Source organism: Coturnix japonica, chromosome 4 (genome assembly GCF_054131305.1).
Source record: "Coturnix japonica strain WE chromosome 4, WE-NBRP24, whole genome shotgun sequence".
Classification (NCBI taxonomy): domain Eukaryota; kingdom Metazoa; phylum Chordata; class Aves; order Galliformes; family Phasianidae; genus Coturnix; species Coturnix japonica.
In genome coordinates, this window is record NC_140666.1 from 17,244,402 (window position 1) to 17,258,874 (window position 14,473).

Below are 14,473 nucleotides of genomic sequence, written 5' to 3' on the forward strand. Positions count from 1 at the left end.
CTATCTATCAGTAATGCTCTTCTGCCAAATGATAGGCATGAATATTTTTCTCCTAATCAAATCTACATATCTTTGTCTCTGATGGTCCACTGCTGAATATTGATGGTTGCAATAATTGGCTCTTTATTGGTACACTGGGATGTTTCAGCTTTCTGCAGAAAAACCTTTTCAGTTTTATTTCTTTTATGGTTGGGTACTTGTAAAAGTTGCTAATTCTGGTGGGACTGTAGGACTGTGGGCATGAGTCAGTGTTGTGATTTGTTGTGCAGATCATGTGTCGGTATCTGGTATCTCTCCATTTATCTTTTCTATAGAAATACCTCTGCTGTCATTGGCAACATTTAGCAAGCAAACTCAATCTTTCTCTTCTGTCTGTTATTTTCTGTTTCTAGCTTCAAGGGTTGGTGGCACTCTATGGTGGCTAAATGCAAGAAAATCTAATAATGTCTTTCTAATATACCCATTTATCTGGTATCATATTTTATTTTAACTCTTAATGCAACTGTGTAATCATTGCTCCATTGCCATAATTGGATTTGGAAGTATATTTGTGCAATTAAATTACATCTATAGCATTTCTATAAGCTTATCCAGAGTAATTAGTAATCTTATAATGTTTATTGGAATCATATTTTATATCCACTGCACTCATTTTTCTCTTCATATTCTTCAGCACAGTTGCACCCGTTCTGCTTTTTACGTTGGAATTTCTGGCATAAATAATCATTAAGATTTCTTTTTCTCCACTGTGAATGTGAACAGTCTAATCCAGCTTTCACTGAAGTCAATGGTAATCTTCTCATTTACTTCAGTGGAAACTGGATCAAGCTAATCTGCTGAAATTGTATTCAAGGAAAAGCCACATCTTATCATTGATCATTGAAATCACTGTGTAATAAAGCACTATATATTGACAGAAGATGTAAAACAGTTGATTGTTTACGTATTTTCCTGCCAGGTATTTTGGAGATTGTCCTATTCTAATTTATTACTTTTTAGCTCATAAGTTATAGAGTTCCACCAATTTTTAAAGTACTTTTAGCATGATCTTCTTGGTAAGTTAAAAACGTTATTGGTCAAAGATTGTTTTCAAAAGGCCTAAAACTTTGCTTTCCAGTCATTGTCAGCTACATATCCCATTCGATCTTAAAAGCTTCTGAATGGGCATTTTTTCACTCAACGTATTTTTTATTTTTAATTGAAAAACAAATTTATTATTATTATTTTATAATCAACTCCCTCGTATGCCCCATTGGGGCTGTATTAGTCCACTAAAATAACCGATTCTTCTGTTGCGGAGTAAGAAAACCTAGATGCACCTCAATCCATAGCCACTATTATGGCATACTGTGCTCCCAGACAGTAAAGAATTTATGATGATCACTTTTCTCTGAAAGTTTTATTTCACAACTGCAGAGCACTTATTACATATTCCAAATCACGTATTTGTAGAGGGATTTAAACAAACAAACAAAGAACACGACAACATTGCAACTTGCTTGCTAAGGACTTATTTTTCTTTTCCGCAGAGCTCTCTGTTGATTAAAGGTTTGTTGCTTGGTGCTATCTCTCTCTCCTTCAGGCAATTAATGATTGCAGACAGCTCTGTAATCTACAGTTTTGGGGAAAGGTTATTGAGAAGGTGATACAGCAACAACTGTAATTGTTTCTGTGGCTTAGAAATTAGTCTTTGTGGGCCAGGTATGGAAGGGTCTTTTGCAATCTAAATGATACTGTGATCATGTCCTGGAGTTCAGAGTGTAAGTGGTGTTGGTATCCAGGGCTGAAAACATTTTCTTGTGTTGTTTATTCAAAAATTGAGCCAGTCTAAGGTTAGAAAGAATACTGTGACAGATAGTAGGCTGCTGTTCAATACTTGAAAGTAAAAAGTCAAAGTGAATGGACATCACATCCTGGACAGAAGTTGATCCTAGTAGATTTGAGGATTTGGCCCTTGTTGTATGCCCAGCCTTTTAAGTGTAAACAGGTTGATCTAGCAATTTGCAGTGGATATTTTGTATTATTCTTTGGAGAAGAGTTGTTTATGAATGTTACATGAAAACAAAAACCTTAAGCTTAGTAATTTCATTAATAATAATAATTTGAATGAAGCAGTGGGAGCAACCATGCAGCTGTAATGCAAATCCTGAGTACAGCAATTATTTGCATACTGTGTCTCCCCACCAGCACTGATGGGAGTGATGCTTCCAGATCAAGGGAACAACCTCAGCAGAGGTTGGATTTTTACCAGTAGATGCACGTGAGCAATTTGTACTGAAACTTTGTCAAAAAACGACTAGTGTTTTGCCTCTTAAATCCATGGAAACATCACAATGTTCTTTTAGAAATGATTCCATGAACTAATTGCAAATTACTTATTAATGAAACAAATATTCAGCTGTCACTGGAACTAAACCACATGATATGCTTAATGATTATTTTTTCAGAAAACACTTTTGTGTTTGTTTGATCTCCATAGTGTTAACAGCAGTAGAGAAAGAGGTGGTGTGTGGTGTTGGACTGGAAACTTGAAACTTGGAAGAAAAAGAATGGGAGGAAAAATGTCAGCCAAATAACTGCAAAATAGGTGAAAAAAAACAAGGAAATAACTCCTTAAAAATATGTTGGGAAGCGTCTTACTGTAGACAGCCTTGATTAGGTCATGAGAGTAAAATACGGTGACACCGTGTGCCTAACAGGGCTGTGGGGCTTTCTTTCATTTGCTCTCAGCTGTAAGGGGTGGGCATTAATAGGTAATGACCCTTTACTCTCTTTGCTGTGCTATGGATGCTGTTTACAAGACCAGAAACAGGACAGTATATGAGCAAGGTACATCTGCATTATGAATACATCTCAGGTGTCCTTGTGCTGTTGCTGCTAAATTATTTACCACTCAGCAAGCATGTGCCCGTGTGCGGTATTTGGAGGAGGGTATCTGAGGTGAAATCCCATCAGTTTACCCAGAGCTGACACTGGAATATTCATTATCACATTAAATCTAACCGCAACGAAAATGAAGGCTTCCGCTGATTATGTGCTTGCATAAAAGATTTCTTTGGTGGCGAGATTCTGTGCCAGAGACCTGAATATAAAATCTAGTGAGTGGAAACTATTATTTTTTATGGTAAATTTGCTTTCTTGGAAGTTATGAGACTTGACGTGTTCAAATTCTGTTTTAAACCTGCGGTGTATTATATGATTTTAACTGGCCACAAGAAATGCTAGCACACATTACATGTGCTCAGTCTCAGCCATCAGCATGACTCAGGATTTCCCATACAGTGAGGCAGAAGGCAGATTTGATAACAGCAGAATGGTACCTATTTATTTCAGTATAATGTTAGTTTTGCAGGGCTGGGTGGTGGGTGCTGGGGCTCAGTGCTGCTGGCACACACCTGCCTTTTCTGAAGGCGAGCATCTAAAGAAATAGGGGAATAAATCCTTTCTGTAAGAGTGATGATTCACTCTCAACTAGTAACTTATTGAAATCTGCAGCTGATTGCATCAACACAAAGAATTTTGCAAATTAAAAAACAGTTTCTCCATCCCATTACAATAGATATCCAACTCTGGAAAATGGCATGGAAATAACATTGTGTTCTGAAGTTTAGTCATAAATGGCAATTGATAAAGCACAATTTGAGTCATGGCTGCATCAAAACCATCATCTTCCAGAGTAACATCAACTTGTTTTGCAGGAAGCTGAAAATACTTTATGGCCCATTCTTTGTTTTACTTCTCCAGTTTTCATCTGTAGTCATACATGTTCTTAGTGAGCAAGAGTAAACTACAAACATACAGTAGATATGAATGTGCCAAGCTCCTCCAGGTTATACTGGTACCCTTAGAGAGTGCAGACAGAGACACAATGATCTGTAATTGAAAGGCAAATCTAAGTTTAACCAACATTTAAAGGAGGAATTACATGTGCCACAAATCCTCTCTAATATTGCACTTAACATCCTCTTACCTGCCCTTTAGTTTTCATGGTTTTTCTTATCTTGACACTTAATCATATTTCAGCAGGATTTGCTTACTCGCTGCCCATTTACTTTTCCTTTTTACTGCTCACATTAACACCAGAACACCATCCCAACAGTTTTTTCCTACCACAATTTTGATGCCAGACATCCAGGGATTTGCTTTTTTTTTCTTCCCTCCATTTATGTTCAATTTGGTTTCATTCAGGTTCAGGAGAAAAAAATAGGAAATCAACCCTACATCCAAATGCTTGTTTGTGGACAAAACAGGTACTGTTCTGTTCTCCAATGTAAAGGTCTAGAGCAGGGGAATATGAGAATAACAAGAGGCAAACACAGCTCTTTTTGGATGCCTGCAGAAATTCTGTATGACTTTTATACTGCTTTCTGTGCTTACAAACCTCTCTCTCTCTCTCTCTCTCTCTCTCTCTCTCTATATATATATATATATATATATGTGATATAAACCAGATTTAATTCAACATGTAACTGTGAAGTAATTCATGGGTATGTTCTGCTCAGTGATCCGTGAGTATAAGTGGAGCATAGTGCTGCCTTGTGGCACAACTCCAGAATGTTCTCTGCACCACAGTAGTTGGAGTGATAAGTTCAGAAGACACTCATATATATACAACAGAAATCACCTTCTTTCTTGTTGGATGTTTCTGGACTTTCCTCAGCAAACAAACTTGAAATGGGATGGGGTATGCATGGGCCGCATCCTGCTGTTCCTGGGTGGCACGAGGTAGCTTGCACATTCATCCAAGTGTCTCCAATTCAGTGCTGTGGGAGCTGGCATTAGTGGGAAGGGGCTGAAGAGAAGTTATTCCTCAGGCTGATGGCTCAAACAATGAATCAGAGGAAAGAGATGATTTAGTTAATGAGTATGTGGTGAGGAAAGCAGGAGCTGGAGCAGATGTCTGAAGCTGAGAAGCCAGCACTGGGTTGGTGATGAGACTAACAGAGGTGAAGGAGTTTGAAAAGAAGGGATGATTTTACTAGCGGAAGCAGGATTTAGCAAAGAAAAGGAAAGGTAATAATAAAGCTGTGTTGAAGGCATTATTATTAATAATTATTTATTTACTTACAAACGGTTTGTTTGTATCTTCTAAAAAGCTTCTACCAGAAAGAAGACAAGCTATAAATGCAGGCTTTAAATTCTGCTTGATTTTTTTTTTTTAGAGAAAAATCTTCTGTCTTATATCTCATAAGTGAACATAGTGGAAAACATTCAGTGTCATAGAGATAGATGATGATGATTAACCATTGAAACATGGTTTCACACTGAGCACGTAATTGTCAATTAAAGCATTACTTTATTTCTACTTGAAAGTATATGATTTTAGGTCTTGATCTTGCGCCACTTAGCACATGGAGGAGGAATAAGAGGCCAACTGGGCTCCCCAAGGGGGCTGGGCTCCTCCTGCAGTCGCGCATGTTGGGCTTGTGGCTCTAAATAGTGCTCCCTGGCTCAGGTACTACCTCATCTGTTATATGTGCGAGCTGCCTTCCCAGTGGCACTTTGATCATAGATCAGGGGCTGAAGTGTCACCCTTGAAAACAACAATAATAATAGAAAGACTGCTAATAGTCGTCAATAGTGGTACTGTGTTACTTATGGTTAATTTTAGAAGAGAGGGGGTTCATCTTTGGACCATGGTGGTATCGCAAGCGTCGAAGCAGGAAAAAACCTTTCACTGGTGTTGAAATTTCAGCCGTGAGATGTAAAAGGAAGTTGAGTTGAATACTGAGGAAATTCAAAAAGATAAAAACGATTTCAGTTTGGTAGTTCTTCACTGGTTTTGCAGTTTGGCAGCTGTCAACATCTCAAAATATCATCTCACCCAAACTGTTGAAAGAAAGAAACCCTTTGATTTTTCCCATGAGACTCTGAAGCTGAAAATGGACTCTTTGTAGTCTCAGCCTCATTTCAGACAGTTTTTTTTCCTTTTTCTTTTTTTTTTTTTAAACATTCTTTCTGGCAGGAACAACTAATTCATAAATAGAGTCTCTGTTAATTAAATAAGTTTTATCATTTTAACTTGCCTTGTAAAATGAAAAAGAGAAAGTAAATCTTGAGCATATTTCCTTCTTTATTACAAATCTTAAGAGACTAAGCATCACATTTCTTGCATCATTAATAATGCAAATTAGTTTTTGTTTGGGTCTCACATAAGTTTATGGTTAGAAGTAAATATTTAACGCACAAATCGGGGAAATCGAATCATATATAGTGTAGATTTTACTTTCTAGCTATTGAAAGTTAATGTGAGATTGGAGCACTGTGGTTTCTGTTTGTTTAACCTCTCTTGCTCTTGCTTTTTTCTCAGTAGAACCCTTTGTAACTTGTCATTAAACACTGTTCTATTCCTCCGATATCTGTTTTTACTATCTTTACAGTAGCCACAGTCTTCAATGTTTAATGCCATTTTAAAGTAAAGGTTAAATATATATAGCATAGTTGGTGCTATTCGGATTATATTTTTGGTCTTGATTATTGGCAGGAAAACCAGGTGATTATTTACAATAATACCTAAAATGTGTTGACTTTGTAGCTGTTTCTCTTAGTTTGCTTAATGAAGTAATAGTCAGATGGCCAAATGAGATTAAACACCCTTCTAAGCACTGTATGGCAATGCCTCGTGAGGGTGAGCATAGAACTCTTTGATGTTTCCTTCTTAGCTCAGGGATTTGGGGTTGGACTTGATGATCTCCAGAGGCCTCTTCTAACCCCTACAATTCTGTGATTCTGTGAATAGCTTGTGGTTAGTGTATATATCCTATAGTAGGCTTTTCTGCCCAAAGTTTTTGCATATTCTTCACAGAAATATTGTATTTCTTCCCATATGGAATGTTTGCAGCTTTGCAGGACATCCATAATGTGAATGCTAAAGTGTACAAGAGCAACAACATAGCACGCTTCAAGTGAGACTTGGTACATCTCTGTTGTAAGCTAATAATCAATACAGATGATATGCTCCCTGTATAAATGCAAGATCTTCACATGTGCATCCCCAGACAAATTACAGGCATTTCACAGTGACATCCATGCTTTTTCTTTTTTCTTTTTTTCTTTTTGTGGTGGATAACAAAAAATAATAAGTATCCTGTTATTTTGTGCATGAAATCTGATAGTGAATGAGACACCAGAGAGAATTCTTCAGTGATAAAAATTTAAATAGATCCATTTATCAACGTGACAGAGATTTGACCTGAAAGTTAAAGTGTTTGAAAGTTAAGTGGGGTTGTATAGCAAAAGTTGCGGCTGCGCTGCTGATAGACTCTAGTTTTTGTAAGTTATTAAATCAAAATAAAAGATATTGACAAAACAATAAATTGCCCATATCACCCCATCTAATAGCTTGTGGGAGCAGTAAATACATTCTCCACACTAAAGATGTGTGAAGCCTTTTCCTTTTGCATGCTTTTGTCCTAGCAGCCGTGCTGTGGGTGGCTGTGTAACATTGCAGCGAACACTGTGCCAGCAGTGCACTCAGAGCAGGAGTGGGGGGCACCATGCTCTGCCAGCATCACTGTTGGACTTTGCAGATGGGGACTTAATTGTGCTCCTGGGGATGAGAGAATAAAATGAGGGTGCTGATATCTTCTAGATAAAGGAGAATTGGGGAACAGCTGCTCTATGGTCTATGCACTTTGTGCCCTGAGCCATTTTTGGGAGCGAGGAGCCTGGTCAGTCAGTGCAGCCTGCATTATGATAGCTGGAACCTGCTTCCTCCTCTGGCTGTTCAGCCTCCACAGGGTTACAGGGGCATACCCCCTACCTACAGCTTCCCCACTGAGGAGAGAATGAGTCTGGCTCTCTTTAGCTTGAAAACGACACAGATTTGAGACTATTTCCCCTCCTGCCGGCTTTTCCATGGAGAGCAGCACAGAAGACATTACTATTTATAGTGCACAGTGCGTGTACACAGCATGGTGTCCACCAGCTTTTCAAGAGAGCATCCCACCAGCCTGAGGGGGTCATGCTCAGCTATCCTGGGGGGATGGGGCCCCAATCTGACCTGTATGGGGGAGGCAGGTGTTTTTGGTTGGGTAGTGCTCATCTGGCCTTGCAAAGATATGGAATTCTTTTACTTATTTTTACAATAAAAGACTTGCCTCCCTGTCCGAAGGCAAAGTTATTTTCTCAGCATGATTGATGTCAGAGTTTTAAGGTGAGGAATAGAGGTTGCCCTAAAACACTGATGGTACAAAGGCGTTGTGGTGAATCTGCAGGGTTTGGTTTGGGGTCAGGATGCTCATCTGGGCTGACAGCCACAGAAATACCCAAACGCACACCCTGAGAGCTCTGTATTTCTGGGCGGTGCGTGACTCACCATGTGGTCGTATATGTGCATCCTACTTTAAAAGAGCACAAACACTGCGGCTTTGCTGTTTATTATCTAATATTTCTAGTGTTGCAGGGATTTCATGCAGCAAGGCTCTGAAAAGTATTCAGAGATCATGAGGAGCTGCAGCTGAGGACATGGTCCCATGCAATGACCATGCCTCTGTCTTACAAAGCATCCCTGTAAAGACGCAGAACAGCCATGGCTTGAAAGGAAATGAAGCCAAGAAGGTGTATGGGTTTAACTGAGACTTTTTAGGGAGATTTTTGGGGGATGATGGCCAGCAGTAGGTTTCCCCACTGCCCACTTGGTGCCCGGCTCCTGTGTGACGTGGCGTCTCCTTTTATTTGTTTATGGCTTTGAAAAATCAGAGCATCTTCATCCAAGCTCCATTCTTGATATGAAAAAGATAGCTGACAATGGCAATAAAAATAACAGTAAGCAGTTGGAAAGGCCCAGCTCAAATCATGCTCTGTCAACAGCTTTGCAATCTGTATAAATATGAGTGGAAAGACAAACAACTCTGATTTCTCTTTAAGAATGTGAGTATCCATTGTCGTAGATTTAAATTAGGATGTTTTACTTGTACTGTATGTAAATTCATTCTTGGCAAATAACCCATGTCCACTAATGTATGTGTATTTTGGGCCTGTATAGTTTTGGTCTCTGTGAAATACAATGAAATTTGATAGCACACAGAAATACTTGCATGGAATGTCACATTTTTTGTGTGTGCTTCTCACATATCCATAAAAGAGTTTACACATTTCTAATTACTCATTCAAAAAGAGACTTTACAGCACTTTTAAAAGAGAGCCAATTTTTTCCCCACTGTGTTCTGTTTTTACAGCTTGTGGAAAGCTTATTTAACGAAAGTTTAAGTAATCAGTGAAAGTCATTTCTGAGAAAAGACTGACAGATCCGAAGCCTCTTTTCACACTTCATAAGAGGTGGAGATACTAGCCATAAAATTTACAACTGAATAGTGCTCTGTTTAGCTTAAGTTATAGAATTATTAGTTTTTCAGGCACGTGATAGATTCTAGAGAGGTTAAGTGTTATAAATAATTCTGTGTGCTTTGTATAGCTGAGATGTGTGTGCAATACTAATAACAACCTACCCCTCCAAACCCAGCGTCCTGCTCACTCCCATGGAGCTGATGTTGAGCTGAAAATGTTTGTTTGGAGCTGAGTTTAGCTTCATGGTATTTTAATAAAATGCAACATGTTCCCTTTGGAGGGGCTCACCTCTGGCCACGAACGTACACATTTCTGGGCCATGGAAAGGAAAAGATAGAGGATGTTGGGTGAGAAATGAGGCACTGGGGGAGCTGAGCTCCACCATGAGGTCTGTGTTAGCTCTTGCAGAGTGGGGACTTCAGGTTTGGCTGAGGTCAGCTGCTGATTTTACCAGATCTTGTTCAGCAAGACAACTCTTCCTGCAGCCTTGGAGCCAAGATTTGTTTCATTCCTGGTGGCTCAAGGAAGAAATGAGATGGAGAACATACCTATAAGACAGGGCTTATACAGTGACTGAGAAGAAGTGATTTATTTTGCAGGTTTGGATCGTTTATGTGTAAAAAGAGCAGGATAATGAGGAAGATCTTGGCCGTATTATGTGACCAAACAGTTCAGGAAAAGTCACCATTTCTGCTCATACAAATCTGCGCGCCTTGTAGAGATAGAAGCAGGCATCTGAACATGACTCCTTCTGAATGTAATGAGATGCCCAGATGTTACGGCAATGGGTGACACACAGAAGTACTTACTGCCACATCAAAATAAGAAAACAAACACATTTATTAAAGGTGTTTAAATGTTAAGCTCTCCATATCACCCTTTCATCCCAGAGTTTTTGTATTGCTTTAGATGTAAGAGCTTACCTAAGAACAAACAGCAGAAACGTCTTCGTAGTTCTTTAAAACAGCTTAAACTGTGTGAGCTGGAGTCAGGTCCCGCTGAAATCAACTTGAGGTTTGCCACTGGTTTCAAGGATGGGAACAGGACGCGCATCTTACTCAGTCAGGGATGTTTTGTTCATTCTCTCTGTGGCATTTGGGGTAGAACATCAGCACAGCAAAGTGGCTTTGCTATAGGACTTGTGTCAATCTGCAGTTTAAGTGTAACGTCATTTTTGCATTATTTTTTCATTTCAGCCTAATGCAGCCAGACCCATAAAGTTCATTCTTGCACCAGATTACAGCAAAGCCTGTATTTGTCAGTCATGCAGAAATGGTGGTGGCACTTTGTTCCTGTCCAAGAGCTGGATTTTGTGCTAAAGATTGTGGTCATTCAGATGTGCAGAATTATCTTGGGCATAGTTATCGTCCTGGGGAAATGATGCTGAGAGGTGCTTTGTACTTGTGGCATTTGTGGAGAACGATGTGTGTGCCGAGTGCCATTTGAAAGCTGATACGACACCATTAGCTGCTCTATTAACAAAGCACTTTAACTAAATATACTGCAAATTCTCCCGTGTATTTATGCAGTGCAGGAAAAGTGCATATCAAACCAGTTTGCAAATTCTCCGTGTTTACCTCCAGTGTCTGTCTCACCTCCGTTTAAGGTTTTCTGGGCTTCAAATGCTTAGATTTCAGGTACAAGTCTCACTGGTGGGAGAAGTACCTCAGTTTTGCAAACCAAATTGATTTTCAGCTTTGGTCCTGATACCACCAATGCCTAAATCCTATTCAGTTTGCTCTGAAAACTGTATTCTGGAGGCGTTTAGCGATCCTGCATTCAAATGGTTAATTTGCACTATGTTCTGTTAAAGAAAAGGAAAACTGTCACCCTGTCATTTCAGAGTCTGACACTAAGCTTGTCAAAAGAGACAGCTGTTAAACTGAATTACTGTTGACATGCAGAGAAACGGCCCTTGCCAGATGTAAAGGACATCTGCGGCAATGAAGTGGTACAGGGTGGCTTTTAAAATGTGGTCATACTGGTATTTGAATAGAGCGTCTATGGCATTAAAACGTGGCCTTGACTCAGGCAGTTTAAGGCAGCGAACCAGAGCCAATGAGAAGCACAAAGAAGTGCTGATCTGTTGCTATATCCATAACTTACGCATGAATATGAAAACAGTGCGGTGTCAAAGCTATTAAGCTCTTATCTTGTATCCAGGAGGATGTGGGTTTAAAACACAGTAGGAAATATTTTGTATTTCTGGGTCCTTGAATGCACAGATAGGTGAGGTGTGAATTCATAAGGTGGATTATGTGGGGAATGAATAGAAATAAGTCTCCTTGTCTCCAGCTAACAACTGCTCAGATAGGAATTGCAGAGGGCATTAAGCTGTGCAGTGAGCACGGGATGTGTCTCACCAGCACTGATAATGCTGCAGCAAGTGGGGAGTGGAGGTGGAAGTGGGCACTGGAAGAGGAAACAGCTGCAAGGAAAGGTCAGCAACATTTTGTCCACGTATCTTAACTTACATCAGGACTTACATTAAAGAGCTGGGATACCAAATTCATTTTGTTAAAAAGCAAAACAAAAACAAATGAAAACACAGAGATGATGAATATTTTATGATTGAGGTATTGAACTGACAGTAGGGAATTCTGCATGTTATGTAAGTGTATGAGTCTTAGATTTGCATGTTTTTAGGGTAGAAATAAAGCTGTTTTGGGAAAAAAAACCCCACCATATTAAGCAATTTTGCTAAATGTATGAAAAATGAAATGTTATGAGATGAAATGTATTCATTACCAAATGAAATTAATGTTTGATGCTAGAAAAAAAGATTGAGACCAAACATCATTTTGAATATGTTAGCAGATCATATCTCGATGATTTATTAGTATGTTTAGCGGTGGCAGAAACCAAAGAGCTTGCCATCTGTAGGGAAGAAGGCAAATGATATTTCCAAATCAGACAGGACAGAATGCTCCTTTCTGCAGGAAAGCAACAAAGGTGTGTTCTAGGCAATACAAAAGCTGGAAGGGGCAGGTGTGGGAGGTGTTTTCACTCCTTGTAAGAGGGATGTTTTCTTTCAGAGAACCTGGGTTTCTCCATGCTGGATGACTCATTCCCCTACACTTCCTCTGAGGGTCTGAGATCATCTGATCTGAAAATATTTTATGTGTATTTATTAACAGCTGGCAGAGGTCTCCCAGGTGTGAAGGAGACAGTAAGCAGTTGGTATTCAACCACCATGGCACTGGGTGGGACACAGAGCAGTGCTGGGTTTCTGCCATCCCCAAGAGTCAGGATGCCCTGCTTTGTCCCAGGTTCTGCTCACAGCCTTTCAAAAGGAGTGTACTGTGCTGGGCTGTGGGATGTTACATTGGTCGGTTCCCCCAGATTAACCTTTGTATGGGGACAATATTGCTGCTTGACAGGAAAACTGATGCTAGTGGACAGCTGGCCAGCTCTGTCCAGTGTGTGCTGCAAGCTACGGAAGGAAGGAAAACTTTGTTGGCATTTTGATAAGATCTTAATGACAAATACAGGAAAGTAAGTGTAAATAAAAATGTGTAATTAGAAAGGTGTGTATTGTGTTCCAGCTTCCAGCAGACAAGAAGGCACGTGGCTGCCTGGCAGGGCTGCCACCGTTCTGTAGCTGTGGGGACCACTGGGAGCCTTCCAGCCCAGGATGAACAGAGAGAGACACCCAAAAGGGGATCACTTCACGTTCATTTTCTGCCTTCTTGTGTAGATGCTGTGCATGCTGTTATCTAGGCTAAACCAGCAGCACCAGTGCTGAAGTGCTCTGCTAAGGCATTCCTGCTGCTGGGATGGGATGGGGTTGGGATGCTGCCTTCCTCAACAGTCTCAGGGGAATAATCCAACCAAAAGCTCAAATACACCGTCACCACAAGGATGGCATGTACTGCAGTGAGAAAGGTTGAAATCTCAATATCCACTCTTTACTGTTCAAGGAGAGCTCCAGCTCTGTTTCAGGTTTCATCCAGTGCAGACACATTTATTTATGTAAGTTTAGCTACACTGTAATTATTAACTTTTTACGAACAAGCATGAAATGGGCTATTTAAACAAACAGCAACAACTGTGTTGTTAGATGGCAGGTTCATCTGTGCTAACTCTTCTAATATCATCATTACATTATTAAGGCTTTTCATGAAAAATCTTTCTCCTATTCTGAGCTTTCATAAAGCTTCTGATTTTGATTGACACTAAAATAAAATAACTAACCTATAAATTATAAAGTATGACTTAAATGATGTATAAATGCCTTGTCTGTAAATCACTGCAAGGATCATCAGTGTGCAATGTTTGTGATTCTAGAAAATAAAAATACATTACCAAGACGATAATGAGGCAGAATGCAGTTTTTCTGGTGAATACTCCCACTACACACTCACATTAATTGTAATGATCAGACAAAGAAAAAAGCCCAGTGCCATCAGCCCTCTGAACTTCCTGAGTAAAAAATTAAGCACCTCAAAATCTTTGTGAGTCGTCAAACAGCCAAATTTCTGTCACCAAATTCACTCCTAAGCTGATGTTTGTATGTTTGTACTCACCTGTTTGCTGATGTTGCAAAGGCATCTTTCTTCCTCACTTTGTTCAAGCTGAGAAATGAACCTTTCTGTGTGCTGCATGTTCCCTGGAAGATGCTTTCTGCCTGCAGTGTGTTGTACAGCGAGCAGGGTGAGTTACTCTCGCTGAAGATCTACCCCCAAGCTTTAGTTTCTCATTTAAGTATCACAGACAGTACATGTACTAGGTCACTGACAAACAGAAGAGAATACACAATGGCTTGTTATAATCCGTCCATCTGTTTGGGAAGCCAGAGAACTCCACAGAGTGAAAGGACTCCGCATTACTTGTTAAATACCATACTTGCATTATTGTTTCTAGTTCTATTTTATATAGCTATATAGATGTTGATTGCTGCGATAGTTATTCTGTCCAAAGCCATCAATGCCATGGTCTCAATGTTAGCTCAGAGAGGCCGTCATGTACTATTAGTGCTCGGTGAGTACCATCGATGCACTTTAAATTGTACCAGCCCTATAGTGGAAGATGTGGTTCTTGCTCCCATGGGGGCTGCAGTGTAAAATGACTTAATAGTACAGATCTGGATGCGTGTTATAAATGGCTAATTTGTTGCTTGAACTTAGCATTTTCCCTGCTTGGAGGTATTATGATTTCTATGAATATTTCACCATAAAATAGGTAT

The 14,473-nt window shown here is 39.7% G+C and overlaps 2 long non-coding RNA genes across 4 annotated transcripts in view; one reads left to right on the forward strand and one right to left on the reverse strand.

Moving 5' to 3' along the window:
- Nucleotides 1-14,473, forward strand: part of LOC107312804 (uncharacterized) — a 79,598-nt gene that overhangs the window by 49,883 nt on the left and 15,242 nt on the right. The gene's annotated exons all lie outside the window — the stretch shown is intronic.
- LOC116653400 (uncharacterized) lies at nt 8,565-13,984 on the reverse strand. Its single transcript, XR_004307147.2, has 2 exons — nt 13,815-13,984; nt 8,565-10,374 (listed from the first exon to the last, which is right to left on the reverse strand). It is a non-coding gene; the product is annotated as an uncharacterized LOC116653400 (long non-coding RNA).